The sequence below is a fragment of the Lethenteron reissneri genome, chromosome 47, assembly GCF_015708825.2.
Source record: "Lethenteron reissneri isolate LAM-NWPU_2019-01 chromosome 47, ASM1570882v1, whole genome shotgun sequence".
NCBI lineage: Eukaryota > Metazoa > Chordata > Hyperoartia > Petromyzontiformes > Petromyzontidae > Lethenteron > Lethenteron reissneri.
In genome coordinates this window covers 10,884,296-10,907,510 of record NC_083825.1, presented here as the reverse complement: position 1 = coordinate 10,907,510, position 23,215 = coordinate 10,884,296, and the positions used below count along the sequence as shown (strand labels likewise).

Sequence of the window (23,215 nt, the reverse complement as noted above, 5' to 3'; positions counted from 1 at the left end):
TCGTACGGCCGATGTCGATCTCGAGCGGTTATCGTACGGGTCAGAGACGTGGTTCGGCAACCACAAATAACAATTCGTAAGAAAGTCCAAATGTTTAAAGAGCCGCAGTGCACTGTGGTGGTGAATACCAGACTGCGGTCCTCGGTAAACAACCTCATGGAGCGGTCCCTTAAAGCAGCGGTCCCCAACCTTTTTGGCACCAGGGACCGGTTTCGTGGAAGACAATTTTTTCACGGACCGGGGGGTTGGGGGGGTCATCATTGGGTCTTTTTCCATTTTCAAAGAAGCTCTCCAGCGACGTTTGTTTTTTTACTAATTCTGGCTCGGGGTTAACAGCTTGTGGGCTTACCAACACTGTGACTGAGACAAGTGCGCATTTCGGGACAGAGGCGTGGACGGAAGTGGTGAATAATAAAATAATCGGCGGGCCACGCACGGACTCAACGCACTCACCTTCTGCTGCTGTGCGGCCCGCGGGGGGTTGGGGACCCCCCTGCCTTGAAGAGCCGCAGGTTGCCGACCCCTGGTCCGAGAGTCGGGGCTTTCACAAAGTAGCACGACAAGGAGTGTGGAGACAGAGGCAGAGGGCAAATTGGACGTTTGGAATGGGAGCGAGGATCGGATGAAAGCGATGTTCATGCAGCCAGAATTACACGGCTGTGCAGCGCTAAACGCACCTCCGATTAGCACGGTGGGCTATGTCACAGTGCGAAACAAGTTCATCATGCATACTTGGGACAAGCGTGGGATGGAGGAGAACAGGTCTATTAAAAACTCCGAAAGCTAAGTTATTATTTTATTTTACCAGGTAAATCCCACTGAGCTATGCCGCTCTTTTTTCAGAAGCGACCTGACCACAAATGATAGCTCAACAAAGTGGCTTATCACGTGGACATTTATAGCAGCCAAATACGCTAAACCACCAGGTGAGGTGGGGGGGGAGACCATAAGCCACACGCTGGACAATCTCACTCCAGTTAGATCTCACCTTGGTAGGTCAGACCTTGGGAGATCAGGTCCTGGCTGCAGCGTCTAGCAGGAGGAAGGAAGCGATGGCGGGTTGTCGCGGCAATGGTACCATTGGCCGTAATGACCTCTTGACCTCATGTTTATTTAAATGACGGTCATGTGGGCAGACTGAGCTCCGTCATCGATATGTGGAATATCCTCTGCCAACTGACGTTACCTCGGCTCATTGTTACAGGGTGTTTTGTTGTCGTTTGTAGCACTTCTGTTCGCCGTCAGTGGGTGACCAAGTGGTTCGCACACCGTGCCATGAACCCGGTGACCTGAGTTCTATTCCTGGCCAGGGCCCAATGGCGGTGGTTGAGTGAAATTCGAATCACTTCTGAGAACCCCCCCACCTCTCCATTCACCAATCCGCACTGACTTAGCGTGGTGAAGTATGGTCAAACAACCCCCTGTGACTGACACGACATGGAGAGGCAGCCTTCCTTTCCAGCAGTGGAGTGAAAAAGTGCTGCAGATGTAAAACGAAAATCGTTAATTTGCGTTGCGTTTTCACGTGAGCGCTGCCATTCATTCACTTGCCACCATTGTTTTCCCTTCAGTGCATTCACCAACATGAAACGTCCTCTCAATGGTAATGTAGAGAGTCAAGGCGGGCCGCTGTTCGTCTCCGGTTTGCAGCCCTGAATGAGTGCTGCACATTCCACATTCGTATTGCCGGAGCGAGTTTATCCCTCGCAGGACACAACCACGAGATTTGAGCTGTTGACCTGATGATCGACATCATCGCCATCATCACGGTCTATTGTTACTTGTTTCCACTTTCCTCTGTCTTGTGCCAATATGCTCAAGCTGCTGCACATCGTTCTGGCACCAATTTCTTGTCGTCGTCAAGCCATTCTCCGTTAGGTCTTCCTCTCTTTCTGGTTCCATCCAATTTTCCTGAACAACAACAACAACACACTTTACATTTTCCTGTTGTTGTTAATCCTACATGTGTGTCCGAATTGTGCCAGTTTCCTTCTCATCACTGCCTGCATCGTGTCTCTTCTACGTGCAAACTGTTTCTTACGTCCACCGACCGTTGATGCTGGATTGCAATCTCCAACGAAACGTCGTTGCCCATTTAAACATGGTGAGATTCCTCTACAGACAACAACAACAACACCGGTGGTGGTGGTGGTTGTGCTGCAGTGGCAGGAGTAGATCTAGCCACATTTGATGCAAGTGACACTTATTTATTGGCTGTCAGGTTGGAGGAGTGTTTGCAACGTGTTTTTTTACACCCCTACGGATCCCAAAACCCCAATTATGAATCGGCACAACCACTGTGGATCTCCCCAGCAAAGTGGCACTCGTCAATGGGCTTTCACCTGGCTTAAATAAAGGGGCCTTTTTTTTCTTCATAGAGCCTTCACCTCCTTGTTGGGCTCTACACCCAATCAGGTGGGTTCGCTTTGCTGCCTCCGAGACTCGTGAACAATAGGTGCTGGAGGGGGGGCAGTGTTGAATGCAGCGGAAGTGCCGCGAACCAAAGCCCTCCGTGCGCGGGACGCGGCGCTGGCGAGTGAACGAAGACAAGTGCATCGCAGCGCCGTAGAGGAATTGCCCCGAGTGCTTTAAACAAAGACGTGAATTTGTTCTCCCAAATGAGTGAGTGAGTGAATGAAGGGTGTGGTAGTTTCAGAGCCTTTCCAGAGCTCTGCACCACTGACTCACTCCCTTAGTCATACATTGATTTGGACCGTGTGCCATTAGTTTCCACGTCATTCAAGAGGAGCGTACTTAGCTGCTGCTGCTGCTGCTGCCGTCACCATCACGAGCTGCGTTCTTCCTGCTGCTGCACGAATGTATCCCCCACACCAGCGCCGTATCTCGCGGTCGTGTGTGTGCCACTTCCCGCCTGACTCCCGCGCGTGCGCTGATTCGATTGCTGCTCTTACGCCGGGGCGTCCTTTGGCTGCCATTCCACCACCAGTGGTGTCCGTCGTGCAGCAGTCCTCACCATCACGTGTCCTGCTTCCTGGGCGGGTAGGCGGGTGGTGAGCCAGGGTCTGCGGGTTGAGTGGCCAGGCTAGGCGGGTGAGGGTCGGTCGCCGCGTGGGCAGATAGATGGATCGGTACTTAGGTGGGTAGGTAAGTAGCCAATTAAGCCATCTAATAACCCTGAGAGACAATGTGCCTGCTTGCAAATGAGACCTGCAAAATGAACGCTTTACTTTACATCTCTGTAATTAGAGCACAGCGTTTCAGCCGTGATATTGGAATTGCTCTAGTAATCAGTGCCGCCTAAGTAATGGACTCTTAAAGGTGTTCTTCAGCGGTGCAGCTCAGACGGTGGTGGATTTTGCGTGCAGACAGCGACAGCTTCGGTTGCCCCCCCCCCCCCCCCCCCCCCCCGGTGCCGAGGGCCTCCTCTGCCACTGCGGCGAGACGGATGTCGGCGCTCTCGGCACGATGGGAGTGCTTCTCGGGGAAAGCGATGCGCACACCCTGGGTGCCGCACGTCAGTCGCTCAGGCCTGCCCGTGACAGTTTCTCCCGGGGAGGTTATTCACCCTTTCCCATTCCGATGACGTATTGCACCGGGTACTCATGTGAGGCCGAGTCGACATCGGGGAGGCACAAGGCCGCTTTAGATATTCGTCACTGGTGTGGACCATGAGCGGGAGTTAAATTCGGTTTGCTGGGTTCGAAGCGTAGCGCGCTAAACGCTACGCTACCGCTTTCCACAAGTCACAGCACACTCCCCTAATCACTCTCTCACCCTCTCACTCACCCACTCACTCACTCACCCAACCTCTCACTCACCCTTTCACTCACCCTCTCACTCACCCTCTCACTCACCCTCTCACTCACCCTCTCACTCACCCTCTCACTCACCCTCTCACTCACCCTCTCACTCTCTCACTCACCCTCTCCCTCACCCACTCACTCTCTCACTCACCCTCTCACTCACCCTCTCACTCACCCTCTCACTCACCCTCTCACTCACCCTCTCACTCACCCTCTCACTCACCCTCTCACTCACCCTCTCACTCACCCTCACCGACCCATCACCGACCCATCACCCATACGCACATTCACACACAAACACTCATCCTCTCACTCACACCAACTCAACCACCCACTCACCACAGGTTACAACACTTCTATTTTCTGCTTCGCACTGCTCCACTTTGGAATTCACTCCCATCGCTTTTTTACTTTCTCACCAAGCTCTTTTGACCTCGCTCAATCTCAAGAGACACTCTTAACTTTGGAGCTTTCGTGACTGCTAGGAATTATTCTTTGGTTCTTTCGGTAAAGTCACGTATAAAGAAAAAATAATAAATTAAATAATAACATACGACGTTTCGATTGCAACACAAGCAATCATCATCAGGTATAATGAAATAGCGACATAAAATCTAACCAGAAAAAATTTTAGACAGACATATAAGCAGACAGATATCACCAAGATACACACAGCGGGAAACACAGGTACAGAGACGATCACCCCTCTCTGTACCTGTGTTGCTCAAGAGACACATTCACCCTCATCCACTCTGACTCTGAAAGTGCTGTTTGCTGCTGGCCGTTTGACGTGTGGACCCTGCTAAAGACACAAAATGCTTCAGAGACCCTCACTGACAGCGTTGCCTCGACGTGCCATGAAGAAGTGGCCTTGTCCTAAACGTCGCCTCTCAACTCTGTTTCCTCTCGTGCCACCACGGTGGCTAGGAGATGTTAACTACCTGGCCTGGTACACAGGAAGTTGTAGGTTCGATCCAGACCCTGACGCCGGGGATATTTGGAGTTTGCATGTTTTTTCTGACACGTTGATTTTTTTCTGGGCCCCTACGGTTTTTCCCTCCACGTTTAGAATCAATATACGTTTAGATAATTATTTGGCTGCTATAAATTTCCAGATGATAGGCCACTTTGTTGAGCCATCGTTTGCGGCCAGGTCGCTCCTGAAAAAGCTATACAGCTCAAGTGGACCTTAGCTGGTAAAATAAAAAAGAAAGTTTAGTTTAAATAGTTTATATTCTTTGGGTCTTTCGGTAAAGCCACGTAGATAGATCAAATAATAATAATAATAAAATATCAGACTCAAAGAATATGAATTCCTGCAGTCCCGAAAGCTTTAAGTCAAGATTTAAATCGTTTAGTTTATCGACGGACGTGTTGAGTGTTCTTGCTCATTGCCTAGAGCGGCAGTGTTGCTCAACTCCAGTCTTCACGACCTCCCATGAGGTCGGGGATGGGGGGGGGGGTTGAGAAACACCGGCCTAATACTCGGGGATTTAAAATCGTGAAAAACGCGAGGCCACGGTTTGAGCGCCACGGTTCTGTGTGCGGCTGTAAGATGTGCTTTAGGGCGATGGAAGCCCAGTGTGATTGTTCAAAGAAAATGTAATATTTTATTTAGTCGTCCATTGTGTTCCCGCAGCGCTCTTGGTCTCGTGTCGTGTGAACTGAAGGAACGTCCTGCAGCAGATGCTCGAGGTCAGCGTTTTGACCTCGTCGTGTCAGCAAGTGGCTCGGATGGCACAGCAGGGAGAGCTCCTGGGGTCACTTCAGGCGGCCTCTCGAAGCCAGCGCCGCCGCACCTTCCAACCCCAGGCATCGCGTGATTCGCCATCCATAGCCCACACGATTTGGTGAATCGGCACGAATTCTGGGTCGCGGTTTGATTCATTAATTGATTTTATTTATTTAGTTTTATTCTCGTTTGTTCTGTGACTTTCGAGTTCTATCCCTGGGCAATGCATCAGCCTGAACGGTACATTTTCCGCGTGTACGTCCTGCGTAATTCGCATCGTTACATGGAATGCGGTGTCCACGTTTGAACGTGCCGCGTGCGGACGAGCCGTCGCCCACCCGACGAGGGTTTCCTCCGGGCCGCGTCCGTCAGGAACGTTTGGCTGGCGGGCGTCTGCGTCTGGCGCACGTGGACTCTGTGTCAACAAGATAGAGGGCGTAGGGGGTGGGGGGATTATTGGTGCGTGCAGGTGCCTCGCGCCGCCGCCACGCCTTGCATCATCATCATCGCTGCCGCACGTCGGGCACCGCACACTTTGGTTTTTGTTCGGGGGAAGCGTTTCACGCATAAGTCATGCGCAGTGCTCCCTTTCTTGCAGCGACTTGCGGACTTGCGTGCGGATTGAAAATAATTTTAAGCATTGCAAACGTTGGGCTTTTACAGTGGCGATGAAGAGACATCTCGTCCAGTCTCATCATCATCATCTGGCCAACAGACCTCGACATTGGCATTTTAGCTCCTGAACATCTTGCCGTGCGCAAATATAGAATAGAATCATCATCACAATCGGCCTTGGTCTGTCCCCTGTTGGATGAAGGCCCCCTCCTCCATGCTGCTGCCATTTCTTGTGACCTCGAGAGGGACCCTTTCAGCAAGTCAAGGGGGGGGGGGGGGGGCAGGGGGGGCAGTGCGCACCCCAACAGCGCCTCGGAACTATGACAGAGACCTTGAGCTGCGGTCGACCTCTGTGTAGGTTGACGACTGGTGCAGCGTTGGGGAGCGAGGTGTGGTGGGTGACGGAGGGCGGTGTGGTGAGTGAGGGAGGGAGATGTGCGTGAGTGAAGGAAGCAGGAATGTGGAAAAAAAATCATGACGATACAAACATCTTGACTTGATGCTCCAGAATGAAGATGCTCACATACTTGCTGAGAAGTGGGACGGGGTACAGCAAGTAGGATTCTGGCGGCTAATGTACACCGGTTGCCTGCCACGTAATTATACGTGAAACAAATGACACCTTCCCAAACATCCCGGAGCGGCACCTCACTGAGCCGCGGCCCCCGAGTAAACAGCAGCGTTCAGATTTGGCGGTGGTTGTTGTATTCCTCTCTGTAACTTTAATAATGCGCACACGCCTTCTCGCCGGATTAATAATTCACGGCACAAGCGATGAATAAGGAATTGCAATGTAATATTGAACGGCTTCCTTTTGCGTGAACCTCGCGCGCCGGTGACGCGCTCGCGATTTTGCACGAAGCTCGCCGCTCGCCCGACAAGTTGGGTAAAAAAAAAAACGACCTGCGAGAAAACCGGAAACGGTTCGTGGAACCGGTGACCGATCCCGCGAGTCGGGAGCCCGGCGAGCGTACCTGCGGGAGGGCGAGGAACGCGCGGGGGCCGCCCATTGGCTCGTGCGTTCGGACGTACAAACCGCACGGGCGGCCCGAGGAAAATTTCGCTCGTCTCACAGCTGATAGGTAAAAGGCGCAGTGCCTGAAAATGGTTGCTGAGGGTCATAAAAATGAGAATATTTATTTATTTGTACTGGAGGAATCCGATGAGCTATGAAGCTCTTTTTCACAGATGTCCAGTAAGGGGCAGGTCAGAACATTACAACAAGAAACAGTACAACAACACACGATGGTCGTGTAAAGTATAGGAAAGGGCTGCTGCTGACAGAGTTGCCTCCGTTAGAGGGAGCTCTCTCGCGGCGGGGTATGTTCGGCCTATTATATCCACGATGGCCAGACGTCTCTGGAAGAGGTGGGAGTTAGCCTCGTGTCACCCCTCCACACACGACCTGCTGGCCAACTTCCCGTCGCGTTACCCATCTGTCCTGCTGGGTGGACAGAGTGGCCATGTAGGGCGGGAGGGAGGGATTTGAGAAACTTGCCGCATTTGAACGTCCGCACGGAGAGATGGGAGCGAAGCGGCGACCGCTGAGGTCGCAAGTCCAGCACACGCCCGACCATCCGACCATTCCATCGCTGTGGCATCTCCCTTCGTTTTTTACCAGTTAAAGATTAAAGTTTTGTACCTTGGTAAGAACTTGTTCTGCTCGTCCAAGGGTCGGTAACCAAAACAACATGAAGAGCAATTTTTTTCAAATTCAGCCAAAATCTCAATATTTAAAGAGCCACAATGCACGTGAGGAGGAGATGTGGTTCTTAATAAACAATGTCACGAAGCAGCCCTCCAGAGCCGCAGGTTGATGACTCCTGCCCATGGTAAACTGAACAACTTCAGTAAAAAATATAATGTCATGATCTGCAATGTATCCCTTAAATAGCCGCAGGTTCCTGCCGACCCCTGCACAAGTCGGTGCCACCGCCCACTGCTTCTGCAAACCGTCGCACGTGTCGCTCTGCAGACGTTTCTGCAGCGGTAATGTCCAAGGAAAACAACACTTTCAAAGCCGACTCACGGCGCCGGCTCGGGGTAAATGTACGAGGACGTCTTGAGTTTACTGAAGGGGGCCTCGCGTTATGAAATATGCATGTCGCTTATGCTCACCGAGCCGACCGGCAGACCGACCGGCCAAGAAGAAAAAGCCCAGCAACAACAAAATGTGTAGCAGTCAGCGTTGTCAGCGAGCTCTACAACGCGCGAACGCTGTCGCGTACATATTTTAACGTGCGATTCCGACTGAATGCACTCGGAACGGTGTCCTGGTAGATTTGTTTATGGATGCTGCACGGGGTGGGTCGCCGTGCAGCCACCGTGCTGCGGCCCTCGCTTTACGGGTGGCCGTCTACTCGCCCCACGCTGGTCGAGAACTTGGTCCCACTTGTCCGTTGTTTAGCCGGCGTTGAGCGCACTTTGAGATTTTCGGGTCTCTCATTCGATTTACGGGTCCCTGCAATGGTGGTTACTTTAACTTGGAAAATACGAGGGCCAATTGAAACAGTCTGCGGGCTCGCTCACTGCGATGGTAATGAGCGGCCTAGATGTTATTTCTTTGCATAGCTCCATTGAAGTACAATGGACTGGATCTATCCCAAAAGCTCAGATCTCTTGCCTTGGGAATTGCATTCCCTGCATGTAAATACAATTTTTTATTATGAAAACATGTTTAAGGAACTGTGGGAGTCTTGGTCTAGTGAGGACAGGATATTTCCATATTGCTGGAATGTGTTTCTGTGGATGTTTGTCCCAAGCGTAATTTTGATTATTATTTGTTTTATTGACTTCGCCATTGAACCCAGGGTTGACACTTGGGAAATTTTCTCTTCACCAGTCGGTGTTAGCCGCCGAGGTCGTGACAGGTTGTTTTCCTCATTCCTGTTTGCTCTATGCCCCCTGTACCGCTCCCGTCCTGCTGTAACGTACACGGATGCCTTACTTTATTGACGACGATATTGGCACGTAAAATATCTATCGATTGATCGATCGATCATCAGCGGCATCATCATCAATCCTCTGCGTAAACTTAAGCTACCTAAGCTGCCGTCTCTCACGATCCTGCGATGTAACGATCCGTCTTTACCTGCGCACAAGCGGATACCTTGGCTCCATTTCCACACTCGACGTGTTCTCTCGGGGCGCGTTCCCTCCTTTGGCTGCCACTACCATCGTTAGTCTCGACTGTAGGCCCATGAAGAGATAGTCGAATGGCATTCGAAGCATCCTCGCCGAGTAAAGCAGCCACACGGTATCAGTTATGATTTCTCTCGCCATTGATATTAGCCGTGCATGGAAAACTAAACTCAGCTATTATTTTATTTTACCAGGTAAGACCCACTGAGCTACACAGCTCTTTTTCAGAAGCGACCTGGCCACAAATGATAGCTCAACTAAGTGCTTTATCTCGAGGAAATTTATAGCAGCCAAATAATCTAAACGCATGTGGAAGGGAAAAACCGGACGACCCGGAGAAAAATTCACGCGACCACGGGGAGAGCATGCGCACTCAAAATATTCAGCAGGCGGTAGGATCGAACCCACGACCTCCTGTATACCAGGCGAGCTAGTTAACATCTCGCCACTGCGTCGCCCCACGAGCGAGTGGGAGGACGGTGTGTTCGGAATTAAACTCGGGTCGCTGGGTTCGCGAATGCGGCGCCGCCGACGCCGCCCATAACGAGCGGTGCGTTTATATTTGAGTCGCCGTCGGCAATAGCGGTAACAACTGTAGTGCGGACGGCGTCAACGTGGAATATTTTCTACGAGCAGGTTCCGGAACGAGAACTCTCAGCTGCTCTGCACAGTTAATGAGATGGAATGTGGCGCGCGTAGAGGCACGCGACTGGAGAGAGTGGGGGGCGACGAGAGTGGGGGAGAAAGTGATGACGCAGGCGCCCGTTGCGTTCACCGCCCTCGTGGGACGACTGCGCTCGGCTGCCCCTTCCCTCGCACCCGCGTCTCGCGTTCGACTCCTGTACAGGTGGCGGCCGCCAGGATGAGCTGCGGGTGGTTGTGGTCCTGTTGGCTGCGGCTGGCTGTTGTGGTGGTTGTGCTGGTTTGTGCAGAGCGGTGGCGCAGAGGTTAACGCTTTGCACTACGAATCCGGTGACCCGAGGTTCGATTCCCGCTCACGGCCAACACCACTGACGATTATCTGAATCCCTAGGTTGACTCGGCCTCAAATGAGTACCCAGCGCAGGGTGTAAAGATCAGCATTGGGGAGACAAAGGTGGCCAGGCGTGGTTCTGGTCACCCACCCCCTCATGTGCTCTGCCAGCCTTCACAAGTGCTTGTTAGTGGCACTTGCCCCTGCAGTCTGTTAAGGCTATACGGGAATCTTTGTCTCTATCTTTGCTGATCGTGATGGTCGTGTTGGTGGCACAGTAGGGGGTACAGCTGGTGCATCTACCAGTCATCTCAGCCAACCCATGGCACCTGGGTCTGTCCCGTGACCTGTCAGCGAGCCTTGGACACTTCACGTGGCCTCAAAGTGCACCTGGCCTGGCACAGCGCCGTGGTGACGTCACCGTCACTTCTTGGCGAATGGCGGGTGTTGGTATTGGTGGTGGTAATGGTCGTGGTGGTAGTGCATGTCTGATCCCAGAGGTTTGGGAGTTGATTCTTGTGGAATCGTGGCAATATTTGTGAAACTCCCCTCCCTGTGATCTGCTGAGAAGTGGCCAGGAGATGGCAGTGCAGCAAAGTCTGTTCATGAGCCGATTGGTGCATGATATTAAATGTTATTTGTGTTGTCGAAATTGGGGATTATTTCCATCAGATCATTGGGGGAGCACGTACCACCCCTCCCCCCCCCCACTGGCTCTGCCAGTGTGTCACTGGGGACCGCGAGCAAACTCCGCCTCGACCGCATTGTTCCCTTCTGATGGGATTGTGTCAGGTTGTTTGTAAACAAGCTACATTGCTCTGTAAGTAGTAATAATAATAATATTGCTCGTAACATCGAGGAGGCTTGTTAGTCCATTACTGCTGGATGACAGCTTCGCCCCCCCCCCCCCCCACGCGGCATAGGGGAGAGGCTGGTGTACCGCGGCTTGGGCCCCCCCCCCCCCCCCCATGCCATCATCGCGGCGCTACTCAGAGCGACAAACGCAGGACATGCATGGGTTATCTTGAATATCAATGTTTCTGTGGGTTATCAACTTTTTTCAGTAATTTAAATCCGATCAAACGTCAACTCTGGCAAATTATCCCATCGTTGCTGATGAAATGGGAACCGCTTTGTTGAAAGTCATCGGTGGCTGTCGTACACACGGACTGCGACCTGCCGCCCAGGGAATGAGGAATTTCCACCACTGGGCTCAGAGCCGGCAGAGGTCAGCTGTCTGCCTTGCTGCTCATTCAAGCACAGATACACTTTGGGCGTTTGGCTGTGATCAAGAACAACAACAACAATAATTTCCACTTCTGCAGAACCTTTTTGCCCGAGGTCACAAGGTGCTGTACATTAAAAAAACAAATGCAGGCTTACACCGATCAGGAGTTTTTGAACGTGGGGACAGGACAGGGGTATGGGGCGGGAGTCCTGGACGTGTGTGTGTCTAGTAGGAGAACGGTGGCGTAGCGGTTAGCGTGCTGCACTATGAACCTGGCAACCCGGGTTCGATTCCCGCTCACGGCCAACACCAGTGACGATTATCTGCACCGGTCCTGTGTCTACCCTAGGTCGACTCAGCTTCAAATGAGTACCTGGTGCGGTGTGTAAGTATCGCCACTGGGAAGACAAAGGCGGTCGGGCGTGGTGCTGGCCACCCACCCCCTCGTATACTGTTCCGGCCTTCATAGGTGCTCGCTAACAGCAGTTGCCTCCTACAGTCTGTTTTAGGGCTATACGGGGGATATTTGTCTTGTGGCTGGACTGCCTCGTGATGAACGGGAATCGGCTTTTCTGTTCAGATGTCTCGACTAAATATGGGTCATTAAGCAGAGTCCATAAATTACTGGCTTGCCGCTCACTCTGCACGTCAAGAGATGCCCCTTCACTTTCCTGGGGCTTAAAATAGACCAACTAAATATGAACATTACCCATCTTCATGGCCTATGATGGCACGATGATAGCGATGCATTCATTGTTGCATGTTCCTTGCTATTTTTAAACAATCCCCGTCGTTAAGTGATGATTGTAGAAATGGAATGGCCTTCTGGGAGTGCATTAATTCAACAGCATTGGTTTCTTCACGAGCAAAAGTCTGGACAAGTTTCGACATCAGTGTCTTGTCGGCAGTCAGGCTCACTTGAACCAATGCTGGTGAGCTGTTAGACTTGTATCGGCAAGGACCCTGTTCGATATGGGTTCACGCTCAATCCTAAACCAGATAACGCACAACACAAAATAACATTGGTGCCTTTGTCGAGAATTTAAAGAACAAAATAAATAAGCAGACAATGCGCCCGCTTCCTTCGCAAATCTGTCCCCCGAAAACAATAGTATTTGTTTTTACACATCCCATCAGCCAAGCGGCCTCCTGGGAGTGCATTCAGTAAGCAGCGTTGGTTCTCGAAAAACAAACCAGCTGCACACGTCGCCGGATGCGCTCACATTCTAACAGTGCGCGGTAAACCATTGAACGGTCGCGGCTATCTACAAATCAATTTGTTTGCGGTCTGCAGTGAAGCTTGCGTTTGATGACACGGCCGTTCCGTGTTGCCGTGCGCAGTGGATACACGGCGGGTAGGTGGCGGCTGGGCAGTGTGTTTACTCTCTCTCGACAACGATTTGCGACCACATGGGCCTTCATTTATGGCAGATTAGACGTTCTGATTACGCAAAAGGCAGCTCGTTGTCATCTGCATTCTTATCTCCACCGTTACACTGGGGTAGTAAGCACAGAACCCACTGTTGGTTTGGGGGGGTGGTTGGTGTTCTCCCCGTGGTGGCGTGGATTTTTCTCCGGGTCCTCCTGTTTTTCCCTCCATATTTAGAATCTGCGTGTATTTAGAGTGCTTGGCTGCTTTAAATGTCCACTTCGTTGAGAAGTAATTTGTGATAGCCAGGTTGCTACTGAAATAGAGCCATATTGCTCAGTGGGCCTTACCTAGTAACAGAAAATAAATGGTGTTAATAGAATGGGTTGACAGTTGTGTATTTAGCTATGTGTATATTGTGTGTTGTGTTCCGTCGACCTGTAATCGTGTCGTAACTGGTTATTCTTTGTTCGCAGGCAACAAAGGAGTTAGAATGCATGAGCGCTTCAATACTCGAACTCTGCTAATGGCTCGTTGCGATTGTAAAATGTTTACGGTTATTCTAATGGAAGTCGTATCTAACTAAAATGTTGCGTTTCATGCATATATTTACGAATTTCCTTTTGCCATTTTTAATTGCAGGCCCTGCCGCTTGCTTATCGCAGTTTCCTGTTTGCAAAATGATAATTGCAATCATAAAATCTGAAGCGGTGGCGCGGGGCAAGGATTGCCTAAACGGCAAGAAGAGAATCCAAAAAAATAAATTGAGAAAAAGTCACCTTCAGTCGAGTGGCTTTTATTTAAGTAGTCCTTCCTTACACGAGAAATCCCTGGGGAGAGCCCGGCATTGACAGGTTTATATTATTTTTAATGTCTTTTGGTGACGGAACCTGAGTGTCCAGAGAAAACCCCACACATCCGAGGGAGCTAACATTTAAACGCCTCACGGATGAGTCGGACACTTAGCTGTTCTAACGTTTCGCATCCATTGTGAAGCAAAACTGCAAAGAACTGCAATGTCAATAAAGATGCGGGCAAGAGAGAGAGAGGGAGACCTAAGTTAGCCAGCGTGGTGCAGTGGAGGTGCGGAGGTGCGAGTTAACGGGCTTGTTGAATTGAGCATGAATTGCTCTGACTGCGTGCTCAGGTCTGGTCAGGTCGTCGTTTTAAGAGGCAAGTCTCCGCTTGCTCGCGCTTCGTGCCGCCCGTCGCGTCTCAAAATAAAATCCTCGCGTCATTTTACTTTCCGGGCAAGACTCCTCGGGGGTCAGTCGCGACTCGCCAAGAGGTCGGCACAAACGGGCGCGCGCTCGCGAAACATTCCGAGCCTCCCAAATGAAGTCGGTCGGCGCGCTAATCCTGCCGTGTGCGTGGCCCGCGGCCGCACGGCAGAGGGGCTGTAATTTCATAGGGCGCAGAGGGCAGCCCCCGGGGGCGGGGGGGGGCTGTGGGAAAGGGCAACATGGGCCCTCGCCCGCCGGGAAAGGACAAAAAACGCGAAGCCGCACAGGAGCCAGTTCCTTCCATTGTGGGACTGCCGTGCGCGCGCACGCGCCGGCGTCTTCGCAGAGCGCTGTTCCCACTCGCGCGTGCAACTTTAGCGATTGTGTTCCACGGTTCCTGCGGCAGTTGCGGTTTTGGCAGCGGCGGCAGCGGCGGTGGCGGCGGTGGCGGCAGCAGCGGGCAGCGGTGACTTTCTTTCTTGTTTTGTTTTCGTTAAACACAAACGCACGGCGCGTTCTTCCGGGACAGCGGTGGGAAGGGCGAGAGAGGGTTGGCTGGTGCACCATCGCCGATGGCCGCTCATGGGCCCCATTGTTAGCGGCGGCCACGGGTGAGATTTGGCGGGCGGGCGGCTGTGAAGAGAAGCGCCGCCAAGATTCCACGGTGCGTCTGCTGCGCCGGGACCTGGCGGGGGGTGATGGTAAAACCGCCTCTTGGTTCTAGCAACAGTCCTCGCCGTTTTCGCAGTCCCCCATTAGCTAATGGGAACAAACAGCCGTTCGGATGTCAACTTCATTAATATTATTTAGTTGTCTCACTTTGCATCCTAGATTCTGCACTTTGGCAGCTGGTATGAAACAGCCCTTCCTACGTGCACAGGCGCACACACCCACCGTGAGGGAAATGAGCTGAAAGGGGCATCGCTGGTTATCAAGGGCCATCAGGCTTCCATGTTCCACAGCACGGAGACTGCAAGCTCGTCAGCTGTGTAGACGAGCTCCCGAGTTGTCCCTTCGCGTGGCCCATCAGCCAATGCAGCTCACAGTGACGGGGCGTGAGCACATTCAGGACAACGCTGAGTGTTTACAAGAAACACACGACTTGGCCGAGCCTTACTCGCGATGGATTATTAAACTGTGGTTGGCTGTTCACGATTCAATTTGTGGCCCATCGAAACTCTGATGTTTGTTGACATTGCGTTTGTTTGTGCACCCGTCGGTGAATGAAGCATGACATCAAAACCCCTCTGTGCTCCTGGATTTAACCATTGGAGGGTTGATGGGAAGCGTTTTCTAATGAAGGGGTTGAGCAGTGTTGGTTCTGTGCGATCGCTCAATCATTAGCATTGGCCCCTCGAGTGACGCGGTTGTAAGCGAGCTGTTTAGTTTTTATTCGTTTCGTCCGTTGGGAAATACGTGTGCAGTCGGTCACGTTTGTGTGCATTTCTAACTGCGCCTTGATGGGCTCCGAGGCTCCGAGGGCTCGCCGCTATAAATGTTACTTCTGGTTGTGATTCCCGGAAAATCAAATCACTTGCTGCAATAGATTTTTCATGAATAGCCGTAAAGATGTATCTACGCGAGTGCTTTTCCCTCCCCCCTCCACCCAAAAATGTCACAGTTAAGAACGTTTAATGTCTTGCCGCGCTCACGATAACGTGGGCGGCGTGCGTACTCTCACGCCCTGGAATTTCAGCGCAGGAATAATTTGCATTGTTGAATGATTAAAAAAGATGATGATGGAACAACTGTGTGCTACTGATGGGTTTAAAAAGCTGCTGACGCCCGGGGCATTTGGGATTCTCCTCGCGTTGTCCTCTTCCCAAGCTTTCATAACCTCTCTCAGCTCAAGGAATCCGTTAAGGCTTATCTATTACATCTTTAATAGAGCTGTTTGGTGCCGGCTGCTTGATAACATTTCTGTTCTTTGTGCAACCGTGTTTAAAATATATATACAGTGAGGGAAAAAAGTATTTGATCCCCTGCTGATTTTGTACGTTTTCCCACTGACAAAGAAATGATCAGTCTATAATTTTAATGGTAGGTTTATTTGAACAGCGAGAGGCAGAATAACAACAACAAAATCCAGAAAACGCATGTCAAAAATGTTATAAATTGATTTGCATTTTAATGAGGGAAAAACGTATTTGACCCCTCTGCAAAACAAGACTTAGTACTTGGTGACAAAACCCTTGTTGACAATCACAGAGGTCAGAAGTTTCTTGTAGTTGGCGACCAGGTCTGCACACATCTCAGGAGGGATTTTGTCCCACTCCTCTTTGCAGATCTTCTCCAAGTCATTAAGGTTTCGAGGCTAACGTTTGTCAACTCGAACCTTCAGCTCCCTCCACATATTTTCTATGGGATTAAGGTCTGGAGACTGGCTAGGCCACTCCAGGACCTTCATGTGCTTCTTCTTGAGCCACTCCTTTGTTGCCTTGGCCGTGTGTTTTGGGTCATTGTCATGCTGGAATACCCATCCACGACCCCCTTTCAATGCCCTGGCTGAGGGAAGGAGGTTCTCACCCAAGATTTGACGGTACATGGCCCCGTCCATCGTCCCTTTGATGCGGTGAAGTTGTCCTGTCCCCTTAGCAGAAAAACATCCCCAAAGCATCATGTTTCCACCTCCATGTTTGACGGTGGGGATGGTGTTCTTGGGGTCATAGGCAGCATTCTTCCTCCTCCAAACACGGCGAGTTGAGTTGATGCCAAAGAGCTCCATTTTGGTCTCATCTGACCACAACACTTTCACCCAGTTATCCTCTGAATCATTCAGATGTTCATTCGCAAACTTCAGAGGGCATGTATATGTGCTTTCTTGAGCAGGGGCACCTTGCGGGCGCTGCAGGATTTCAGTCCTTCACAGCGTAGTGTGTTACCAACTGTTTTCTTGGTGACTATGGTCCCAGCTGCCTTGAGATCATTGACAAGATCCTCCCGTGTAGTTCTGGGCTGATTCCTCACCATTCTCATGATCATTGCAACTCCACGAGGTGAGATCTTGCATGGAGCCCCAGGCCAAGGGAGATTGACAGTTCTTTTGTGTTTCTTCCATTTGCGAATAATCGCACCAACTGTTGTCACCTTCTCACCAAGCTGCTTGGCGATGGTCTTGTAGCCCATTCCAGGTTTGTGTAGGTCTACAATCTTGTCCCTGACATCCTTGGAGACCTCTTTGGTCTTGGCCATGGTGGAGAGTTTGGAATCTGATTGATTGATTGCTTCTGTGAACATGTCTTTTATACAGGTAACAAGCTGAGATTAGGAGCACTCCCTTTAAGAGTGTGCTCCTAATATCAGTTCGTTACCTGTGTAAAAGACACCTGGGAACCAGAAATCTTTCTGATTGAGAGGGGGTCAAATACATATTTCCCTCATTAAAATGCAAATCAATTTATAACATTTTTGACATGCGTTTTTCTGGATTTTGTTGTTGTTATTCTGTCTCTCACTGTTCAAATAAACCTACCATTAAAATGATAGTCTGATCATTTCTTTGTCAGTGGTCAAACGTACAAAATCAACAGGGGATCAAATACTTTTTACCTCACAGTATAAAGGAGTAAATTATATATATATATTATCCAGAGGTCACTGCAGCCGTTGATACAACCACATATCGCAGTTATTTTATGCTCAATGGCACGGTTGTTGAAGTTGACTTCTGACCTCTGACGATCACACTCAGTGTCCACCACTCTGGTTGAGGAAACTCCTCCCTGGGTCACCACCATGGGGGTGACACTCCAAATGCTCGTCTTGGCAACACGCACCAGCTTACCTCTCATCTCAACAACCTCTTAACCCCCTCCCATTGCCATCACGTACATGTACGTGCGTGTAGGCTCTCGCAAGGCCATGCGGGAGGGTGTGTTGCACGGTTTGGCGCTCAGCTATCGTAGAGTGCGGTCGTGTCGCGACAGTTCTCTGCGGTGAGTACAATGTCTTTAAAAACAATGCCTCTCTAAATACAAATTAACACTCAACCGCTTGCGCGTTCCGAGATGCAGTGGTCAACGGGACACCCACCCTGCAACTTGCAGACGTCTCGGAATGGGATAGGATTCATATTATTACATCTTGAACGACTCTGGTCCAAACTGCAGAGTCGCTTGCCTTCGAACCTGCCGTGAAATTCCTTGCGTGCAAGATGCGGGACTCGAACAGGCAGGAAACTCTGCTGATTCTAGAGACAGACAGAACAAAGTGGGCGTGTTGCGGCTGCCTCGTTACCGCAGTCAGATTATGATGATGATGATGTTGTTGTTGATGCTGCGGCTACTGCTCGTCGTGGTGAAACAGCCTCAGGGCCCAAGGGGTGGGTGAGGAAATGGCTCTTGCCGAACCCCCATGAACTGGAACGCCACTCGCGGGCTCGTTTCCGAAACCCGGGATATAAATCTGCATTCAGAAGCGCTGAAAGAAGCGTTGCTGTTTTAATAATGAAAATGTAGCGGACTTGCTGCAAGGGTAAGTTCTGCTTTGGCAGCGTTTTTGTGAAGGCGGTGGTGGGGCGTAGGGGTGGGGGCCGGTGGCTGATGCAGCTTGGGTTGGGGGGGAGGTGGGGGGACGGTATTGGGGGGGGTCAGGGAGGGGGGGCAGGGAGGGGGGGGCGGAGGTTTGTTCGGGAACTGCAGTTCAGCGCTGTGTGAATGAAGCGAGCGTGCACATCGGATGGTAATGCAAATGAGTGAGTAAGTGAGCAGCAGGATTTTGGCTCCAGCCGTAGGTGGAAGTGGAAGATGTTTATCGCAGGCCCCCGTGGCCAAGCGATGAATACGTTCTTTATGCCCCGCTTGTCACAGATTTATACGCCGTGAAACCGATCTTTCACCGTGTCTGTCTCACAACAAAAAAGAATCGCAGTATATTATTCCGCGGGGCGCATTAAAATCACTCGCATTGGTCTGCATGGGCAAGTTTGACCAAGTGTTATTGCGTTATCCTGCCATGTTTGAGGTGCAGCGAAACCCACAGATTTACTGTGGGAATGCACAGGTCACGTCCATTTTTTTCGATGTGTAATGTTATATTTATTTTTTCCACCAAATTACGATTACAATATTTGGCCGAAGCGTCATTGGACGAGAGAAAAAGGATTCACCATTGGTAAGAGGTCACTTGGGAAGACCTCTTATCCACACTGTGGCATACATTTCTATATGGCCTCGCAAAGAATGTTCACCACATTCTCGGCAATAACATCTACGCTCATAATCCTCACAGCTGCAACGTGACAAACCAATTGAATGTGTCGTTTTTTTCATGCAGTAATTTGTAACTTGGCAGATACCATCAACTTTCACTCTACTTGAGAACTGGGTTTAATTACGAGTGGCTAAACACGCGGATTTGAACCCCGGATTTTAGCGGTGCCAGGTCAATGCTTTGGTCATGGCCATGATGCACCCCCACCGCGTGAGCCCTCCCAAGCACTTTTGTGGGAAAGCACATTAATCACATGGGCTGGGCCTGTCATCGTCAGCCAAAACAGCTTCCCACCTGCTCCCCACAAAACCCTATTATTTGGGTAATAAATCCTCCCGAGACATTGCCGTTTTATTTGACATTGTACAGTTAATGCGTCATTTGTTTTAGTTTTTTTGCTTCCCTTAACCCATTTATAAGCAAGGGGGGGGGGGGGCACGCTATCCGCTGTCTTGGCCTATCACACGGTAAAAAACAACAAAAACGGCTGGGTGCCTCCTTTCTCCTCTTCCTTGGGGAGAAGCTTTGGAGCCCCAACCATGCCTCCCAGGACAAGGCGGATTTGCGAGCCAGTGTGGCGCTCTAACCGCCGATTTCCACAGCCATGGCATTAACCCGGCGTCGACGCACACGCCGAGTGTCACACGGATCGCTATTCCCCAAAATCACCGCACTGCTGTCTCTAACAACAAAAAAGAATGCTCCCGAAGCAAAAGCTGTTTTTTTTTCTCTTCTCTGTGGCTGCCACGCTTCCTCTGGTAGGGCCGTCGCTCAGGACCCCTGCGACTTTAAGCGATTTCCAGGCCCCCCCCCCCCGCTGCTACCCTCTAGTGTTTACCTTGGCCGCCAAGGGGAGTGTCAGAAGCGGAGGAAAACTTCCACTGGCCCAGGATGAAAGTGCGAGTGGCCTGCCCACAGTGCCGGAGTGTGGAGTTTCCACCGGCAGCTCATGGCCACCGATGAACTTTTGAGCAGCGAGATGGTTTTTACCTGGCTGTGGTGAGCGCGGGTAGCATATTGCCCCGTCATTCCCGTGACTTACGATACACGGATAGTATTTGGTTGGGAAATTTGAGTGTCACTGGGACAAACGTGCAGGGCAAGATACCTGGGGTGACACACGCAATTATGCACCCATCCCAAACTCTCTGCATGTACGAGTGTCTTCGGCTGGCTCATCGGGAAAAACAAACTTGATCAGCAGTCATGCATAGTAGCGTCACAATGTTTTAAATAAATGTAAGAGTTATTCACTGCAAGTGACTAATCTACACGTCATGCATCACAGCTGCGCTGCAGTGTTTTGTCGTGGCAGCTCTGATGGGTAAAGACCAGCTTTGTCCTTGTCTGCCATGTACCCTCGTACTCCTTGCACGGTTGGTTACATACGGTGCAAAAGAAGTTCAGCATACACACGTACAATATAAAGTTGTTGCTTGTGGAGCATTTTTGGTAAAAGTAGAGTAAATCAGTTGAAAATACACCTTCCCATGTCTGTGTCTACATAAAAATAAAAAAAGTATATTTTTTACACACGTCATGGGCACATGTCCTTCTGGGCGTGCATTTATTTAATAACATTGGTTTCAATACGAGCAAACTCTGGACCGGTTTTGACATTCTGTGTTTGGGTGGAAGCAGGAATTGATTTGTGCCGAGATCTGGTTCTGAACTTTTGTTGAACTTTTACAGCAGTGAACTGCACGGTTTGGATAATGGACCCATTGCCGACTGAGAAGTTGCATCTGGCTTTGCTCACCTCGTGGCTCTCCGCTGGCTCACTCTGAGCATGTGAGTGACCCCGGCTGCCCGCGCGTGCGTTCTGCGGCCAGGTGCCCGTGGAGGGAATCGTTTCCAACTGCGGCCTCCCTCCCTCTGTTACTGCACCTTGAGGCCTGGTGTCTGCCGCGTCTCAGAGTATATATGTATGTATGTACGTTGAACTCCTTTCGCACCACACATAGCCAACCATGCTTATCGGAGGTGCGGCAGAAGGACAACAAACTAAACGTAAAAAGCAGATCTAAAGAAATGATTTTCAATGTAGATGATTTAAAAGCACAATAGCTCCAGTGGCTTCCTAATATCAGAAGGAAGAGCGTTCCAGAAGCGCATCTGAAAGCGCGCGATTGAAGCCGGCATGGGTTCAGTGTGAAATTCCCGTGCACAACAGAGCGATCGTTCACCCAGACTACGTCGAGTCGCCGCGTCGTTACCCGTCGCTTCTGGACTTTTGCCGAAACGCGTTGGGCGGCAATCGGGGCGAGTTGTGAGTTTGAACGAGCGCCACTAATTGCCCTCTTGTCGTCCCCCCGTGTCACTGGAAATGGGGATCGGTACGCGTGCACGGGCCCCGACCGCGTGGGTCTCATTAGCGTCTGGCATGGCTGCATTTAAAGTAGAGTTAATCAAGTGGCTAAGGAAACTAAGCTGCGCCAGTGTTAGAGCACTGAGCCAATGTCATTAGGACCCGACGTTCAAATCTCAAACTCCCCAACTGAAGAGAAGTGATCTGTAATGGATTTTACATTCGCACTGAACCCAAGTCGAGCCCAGCTCAGAGGGATCATTTAGCCGATAGCTTTGGAGTGAGCCAAAGAGAAAGCGGAATTGAGTTGCTGTGTAGGGTGGGCCCTCGAAGGATAACACAGGAAGGGGTACAAATCAATGCAAAGGTCATTCCCCACTGGGACTTTTGTGGCCCCTTGTGTCATTGGGGTTATGTCCAGAAAGGATGGACTGTGTGCCCCGTACTGTGTGCCAGGATGCTGATGAGACATTGGTGACAAATACAAACACTGTGTGAAATAACAGCAGAAATGAAAGCCATGCACTGAAGCTGGCTTTAGGGGCCCACGGTTGTGGCGAGATGTTAATCCCTCGCCTGGAATGTTGGAGGTCATGGGTTCGATCCCAACCCTGAATCCTATATATTTGGAGTGTTTGCATGTTCTCCTCGTGATCGCGTAGATTTTTCTCCGGGTCCTCCGTTTTTTCCCCCCACATTTAGAATCAACGAGCGTTTAGATTATTTGGCTGCTATAGATTTCCACGCGATGGACCACTTACGTTGAGCCATCATTTGTGGCCAGGTCGCTGCTGAAAGAACTATAGAGCTCAGTGGTCATTAAGGCGGTAAAATAAAACATAGTTTGATTACCGTATTACTCAGCTATGCAAGCATGTGGCTCGCTAGTAGCTCACCTAAACTTCATGACAGCTCTTGTGGGTGCTCGCCTGGGCTGCAATGTACGTGCCATGCAGAACTAGTTTTAAGCTGCAGAAAATCATAATATTTATTTATACTGGGGCAATGTGATGAGCTATTAAGCTCTTTTCACAGATGTCCAGTCGGAGTGGGTATGGGAGCAATATCACGGTGACATCACCGGCCGAGCGTCATTACAATTCCTGGCCGAAATACGTTACCGTTTTTGGTTCTTATTGACAACAGTTCGGAATCATTCGGCTCAATGGTCCGAGACGTACGGAATTGCTCGCTACGAGATCCACGTGGAGGAGCCGCTTTTGGGTTGCGTGTTGCTCTCGGCGTAAATTGCGTATCGCTTTGGCGTTCATCGCAATCACCAGCAACTGAGGTTCATATATATTGATGTTAAAAGTGCTCATCGCTAAACAAAGCCTGATGGCGCGCTGACGCACGTCAGTTGCACGGGGGAGGGGGGGAAAGAGCGATGCCGGCGTGTTTTCTATCGCGACACGGACGGTGAGAGGCGTTATGCTTTGAAAACGCAGAGCTTTTCAAAGCTTTTCAAAGGTGGAATTTCAGCCGGAATCCGGTCAGCAAAAAACGCACAACAGGCCGCACACGGGTGGTAGCAGCCGTTGAACGGGCGAGCAGGGCGAGAAGCACGCTCCGCTCGCTCTCCGATGTCTGATCTGGATGACCACAGTCGCACACCGGAGTGTTTTTAATTTCCATTGGTGCATCAGGTATC

The 23,215-nt window shown here is 50.7% G+C and overlaps 1 protein-coding gene across 8 annotated transcripts in view; it reads left to right on the top strand.

Moving 5' to 3' along the window:
• Positions 1–23,215, top strand: part of LOC133354557 (mucin-19-like) — a 246,981-nt gene that overhangs the window by 132,440 nt on the left and 91,326 nt on the right. Inside the window, exon 1 of one of the 8 annotated variants that reach the window (XM_061571485.1) lies at positions 5,516–5,614. The exons of the other annotated variants lie outside the window; for them this stretch is intronic. The gene's annotated coding sequence lies outside the window, so the exon portion shown is untranslated. Of the gene's footprint in view, positions 1–5,515; positions 5,615–23,215 lie in introns of those variants that run through there. 8 annotated transcript variants of the gene reach the window in all.